General features: G+C 37.1%; 1 pseudogene; it reads right to left on the reverse strand.

The window, feature by feature from the left end:
• Window positions 1-1,689: 1,689 nt before the first annotated feature.
• On the reverse strand, window positions 1,690-5,654 carry LOC106835386 (putative nucleoside diphosphate kinase; annotated as a pseudogene).
• Window positions 5,655-6,077: the final 423 nt, after the last annotated feature.

Genomic DNA, 6,077 nt, shown 5'->3' on the forward strand with positions numbered 1-6,077 from the left:
CATAATTTAGCTAACCCTTCCCCAGTGGATAGAGTTTGAGTTCCCAGTTACCTACCATCACAAACACTCCTGTGACAATCATCCTTGCACCCATATCTTTTGGCTCACTTCTACAAGTATGGGCTTCCTTCTCTAATGCTATGTATGAGCTCCTAAAAATCCTTACGTTCTTCAAGATGGTGCAGTTAAGATACCAGGACATAAAATAGAGTGTGGCAGATCACTCAACACCTATCCCTCTTGGAAACTAGAGCACCAACAAAACCAAGTTGATAATTGGGGACATCATGTGGGCTGTCCAGGCAAGAGAGCTCTGTGTGCCTGGGGCTGCCACGGTGGAGATTAAAAATGTACAAAGTCAGTAAATGGAAATGCTGATAAAAGTAGGGCTGGTGGTGCTGAGAGAGTGTCGATGAGGTGGAGCTGTGAGCTGGGTGGATGCCATGATGGTGGGCACAGGTGGCAATACAACCTGCCATAAGGTGAGAGTGACATTACGCTGAGGGTGAGCCACCTCGGGAAAAGCCTGGGCTCAGGCACTAATTTTTAATTTTCTGAAAATAGAGCTGAATGGAGCCCTGGTACTACGATGTCAGCCCAGCTGTGGGCTTTTTCCTTTTCTGCTTAAGGCTGTATTTCTACTCATGCTTTCTCTGCTTCCTTCACTTGGGAAAAATAATGTATAAACCTACACAACTTCTGTGTGATATTTGCATCCATTCCCTTACTTATGAATCAAGTATGAGTAATTCACATTACAGAAACATGGACCAAAGTAAAACAGACTGTATTTATGAGACATATGTTCCTGCAAGTGGAATAATTGGATCAAAGGCAATGTATGTTTTATATGCACGGATTCTGTCAAATTGTTCTCCAAAAGCCCGATAATAATTTATGACCACAGAGTACAACAACGTTTGTTTTCCTGTATTTTCACCAGCACTATACAGGATTCCTCCTTAGATTTTTTTTGATCAATTTATTTCACACATCTGAGTAGAAACAGAGATTTCATTATTGTTTTCATTTAGATTTCTGAGATAACTAGTTGAACAATTTTTATATCTTTTTTAAAAAAATGCAAATCTTTGTTCTTGTGCATTATTTGTTTATACTCTTTGTTTCTTTTATATTGGATTATTTGCTTTCTTGTTAGTGGTTCATAGAAACCTTTTAAAAACAATTTATATAAACCATGTGCCCAATTATTATTTAAACAAAAATTCCTCATAGTCTTTTGCCTATAATTTAACTTTACATGTGGTTTCTTCCCACATGAAAAGTTTAACATTTTTATGTGGTCAGTTCTGCAAATTTTTCTCTCATGGTTCTGAGCTTTGTGACTTGTTGGGGAGGAACTTTCAAATCCCTGTATTATTAACATATCCTCCTATATTTTTATTTACACTTTTAAAGTGCTTTTGTAGTGTTAAAATTTGAATCCATTTGGTATTTATTGTTATACAAAGAATGCAGTCATAACCTAATTTCATTTTTTTCTCAATTGATAGTCAATAGTCATGGTGCCATCCTTTCTCCACTAATTCATGATATTTGTAAATCTAAATATACACCATTAAATTGTTCTATTTCCCCGTTGCTAAAGCATTAATGTCTTCCCTGGTTCCTCTTCTTTTTTTCTTTTTTTTGTTTCCAGTTTCCAAAGGTTTTATTGGTAAGTATGCTTTAGAAAAGGACACTCACTCCTATTGTTTCCATGTCAGTAGAAAGGAGAGCTGTGTCCAGACACTCAAGTGGTGCCCAACGAGAGTACTGCATGTCTACCTCTCGTATATGGATCCAGTCATGAGCAGAAGACATGTAGTCAACCAATTCTTCAGGTTTAAACTGTAGGCTGATTTCTTCTTGAGGACTTTTTACCGAATCACTGCCATGAATGATGGTCCTGCCAACTTGAATGCAGAAGTCCTGCATTCTTGCCTGGCTTAGAATCTGCTGGATTGTCTCCCCAACCATAGTCAGCCTGCCTTCACCATATCCAATACCTCTCTGACCATGGCCACAACCGGCCCTGAGTTCAGGTACTTCACAAGTAAGTACTTGCCAAAAAGAATGAGCAGTCTTCCAACTTAATATAGGACTGCTCCAGGTGTTCCTCGGTGACCCAAAGGAACATCATGGTCACGAGATGGAGTCCCTTTTGCTTGAAGGCTTTGATGATCTTGCCCACCAGATCTCAATGCACCTTGTCTGCCTTGATGGCGATGAAGGTGCCCTGGGTGTTGGCTAAGCCTGAGAAGCTGGTGGAGGCCAGATGACCACTGTGCTGCTGTGCCACAGCTGAAACCTGGAGCTTCTTTTTTTGTTTTTAAGCAAAATTTTGTTTTGGCTATTTGTAAACTTTTTTTTTTTTCCTAAAAGAATTGTAAAGTGACAAAGATGATCTCCATGATAAAACTTCAGTCAACCTCTTCTGGACTAGGCCTTGACCTCGGGCTTCCATCACCATCCTTGCAGAGCCCACTTTTAGCAAGAATCCTGTTAAGTCAGTGTAGACTCTTCCTACTCTTAATATCTGATCACCCACAATAGGTGATCCGATTCCTCATCCCCACACCTCACCCTCAATATCTTATCACCATAACCTGCCTTCAGCAAGTATCCTGTGAAGTCTGTTTAGCAAGAATCTCCCTACCCTTGATATCTCCTCTTAGTAATTTTCCATCACTGACTCCCCCCAACCCACCCAACCTCTTCCTTGCCTGCGAATCCACTTGCTCTTGTATTTGGAGTTGAGCTTATCCCTCTTCCCTGCTGCAGACCTCTCATTGCAATATTCCCTCTGAATAAAGCCTTACTTATCATCTTTAAGAAATGTCAGAAGAATTTTTTCTTTAACAAGGTCAGCTTGTCAGATTTCATAAATAATTCTTCTAGTATTTTAATTGTTATTGATGAATTTTGAGAAGAACTGATATATTTAATATTTGATTCTTTCTTCAAGAAACATGGTCTATTTCTCTATTTCAGAAGGTTTTGAAGTCTTGTTTTTTCTTTTTTTAACACCTGTTAGAATGTTTACTTTATCTATTTTTTTTTTGTAAGGAAGTTTGGCCCTGAGCTAACATCTGTTGCCAATCTTCCTCTTTTTGCTTGAGGAAGACTGTTTCTGAACTAACATCTATGCCAATCTTCCTCTATTTTATGTCAGAAGCCACCACAGTGTGGCTTGACCAGGGGTGTTAGGTCTGCATGGGGGATCCGAACTTGTGAACTCTGGGCTGCTGAAGTGGAGTGGGCAAACTTAAACACTGTGCCACCACGCCGGCCCCTAGAAGACTCATTTTATCTTTTATAGGTCTAGCATCTGTATACAAACACACACATGTGTGCAATTTAAAGCTTTAGTAAGATGAGAAGTATTACAGCCTTACAAAACATATCATTTAAAAGTTTAATTACATAACTAAGTTTCTTTACATTTATTTAGTTTTGAGAATTTGAATGAAAATTTTTTAGTTATTTTTAGTAATGTTTGCTACTCTCAATCAGAAAGACTAAAACAAAATTAAATATTTATGGTTTACAAAATTAAATACGTATACAGGAAATGTAAGGAAATAAACTTTCAAATGATTTTTTTGGTAGGTTTGTAGAACTCACACTTCTGAAGGATCAAAGCTTAAAACTGCACCAACACATTTGAGACATGTTGTCTATTGATTTAATATAATTTGTACTAGATGTCATTTAATGTAAATTCCTTACAAAAAGGACATTTCCTTGTAGATAGAGGGGAAAAATTTTTACTAGCATTCTATCTTGAAAATAAGACAAAAATTAAAAAAATAAATATTTCTCTTAATTTTATCAAAATAAGGGATATCGTTTTAATTGCTCTTATTTTCGGCATACCTAAAGAATGAATTGGGTGCTTTGCTGTAAAATTGTCTGACAAAATTGTATAAAAACATGATATGAGATAATTTGTTTCACATTTGACCTTTGCAACAGAGTCCTGAAACAGATCACTTTTGCTAAAGTGTGCAAGCTCTGTTTGCTAAACATTTTGATCTTAAAACCATTCTTTGATCTTAAAACCAATTCTTGTTTAAAGCATTCTTCTTGTTACTATGCTTCTTCACTGTCTCTTCTTTAATTGCTAACTGGACCAATTTCAAATGGTCTGGTCTGTGACTTGTGTGGCTCCCCAAATCACTTTCATTGACTTCATGCAGAGTTACAGTTTTGGCATGATTTTTATTTTCATATTGCAATTCAGTTGCATTGTACTTTTATTGTATTATTTGAAGTAATACCTGATAATCAATAAGAAATCAACAAATAATTTAGTGTGACGTGAGGGATAGATATTTCACTTACGTTCAGGCACTAATTTTAAAATTGAGCTATTAAACTATTTTAATGTCATAATTACTTAATAATGACTTTATTTTTCTCTATTTAACCTCACAACTGTAGAGACTCAGAAAACTTCTCAGACAATCATCATAATCATCATTGTTTTATCATGTCAATACTGTCTCAGATATTTTCAGTCAACTTCCTTTTTTGGTAAGTTATATATTAGTTCTCTTTCCATGTTGGAACCCATGGATATATCTTATTCTTTTAACTCATACGTATGCTTCTTAGGTTTATCTAGTCTTCAGTTGGTGGAAATTTGGGAAACTTCTGATTTGTCAACAGTACAATGAAAATCTTGCATAGCCTTATTTAAGTGATATCAGAATATTTCTCTAGAATAGATATCAATTAGCCTTGCTTTGTTGAAATGATAAGTATTTTACATTTTAATATATTTTGCCAATTTGTGCTTCTCAATGTATTGGCCAATTACACACTTTCGTGGATATTGTATGAGCACCCCCTTTCATGCTTTGTCCAACTTGTGAATGTTTAAACTTCTTATTTTTTTGCTAACCTTGTGGATGAAACCTGTCATTTCATTGTTGTTTTCATTTGTTTTCCAACTAGCTAACAAGGTTGAGTGCCTTGTTGTGTGCATATTGTTGTTCACATTTCCTCTTTTATGAATATTCTCGACACATTCTTGCTCACTTCTCTGTTTAATTGTTCACCTTTCTCTGTTGATTTTATGAGTATTTTATAAATTCCAGGTACTAAACTTTTGTCTCTTATATATGTTACACATATTTCCTACCTATCTGTGGCTTATATGTTCATTTTATTTATTTTAATGTTGACACTGTTTATGGCTTTTGAATTTTGGAGTGTTAAGAAGTCTTCCCTATCTTCAGCTATATTTCCTTCTAATGCTTTTATCATTTACTTTTAACAGTTTTAGTGGTTAGCGTCTTAATCCACTAAAAATTTGATTTTGTGAAAAGTCTGCAGCAAGGCAATCCTATGGGCTGTACCTTTAGAGTATGTCCAAAATCTGTCACTTCTCTCCACCTCTGCTACTCCTCTGGTTCAGGCCACCATCATATGTTCTGGATTTCTGCAGCAGCCTGCTAACTTGTGCCTACACTTGCTCATGATGGATTATTTTCAACAAAGCAACCAGAGACATCTTTTAAAAATGTAAAATAGCAATTGCTGCCCGTTTCACTCAGAGTAAAACCAATATCCTCAAAATGATCTGGCCCCATCACTTCGACCTGTCTCTTACCACTTTGCCCACGCTTTCCTCTGTCCCTCGCCATCTGCAGGTGTGCATTGGCTTCAGTTTATACACCACCCAGATCAGCACTCATGCACTGCTTTCTACCTGGAGTAGTGGCTTCCTCGGTCCAATAGGTCTGGAGCCAGATTGCTGCTGTGACAGCTGTTTCTGCTTTAGATTGATGTCCCCCTGCTATGCCAGCTGCTCCTGATCCCTCTTTAATGAATGGGTACAATCTCCCTCTTGCCTCCTGTTTTGAGGTTCCATATTGCCAGTGACTTTCAAGACAGAGGCAGCAGCTCCCATTTTACTAAGCACCTGTACATATGCAAGTGTGAGGGGCTAATTCCTAAATGGTGAACTTTGACAAAGGAGGATGGGAGTGAGTGGATAAATTCTCCCTTCTCCCTCTTTTTGGGCCAGAGGAGCTTCGTGTGACCTCTGTGAAAATTTCTTGCATGAC

Source organism: Equus asinus, chromosome 24 (assembly GCF_041296235.1).
Source record: "Equus asinus isolate D_3611 breed Donkey chromosome 24, EquAss-T2T_v2, whole genome shotgun sequence".
NCBI lineage: Eukaryota > Metazoa > Chordata > Mammalia > Perissodactyla > Equidae > Equus > Equus asinus.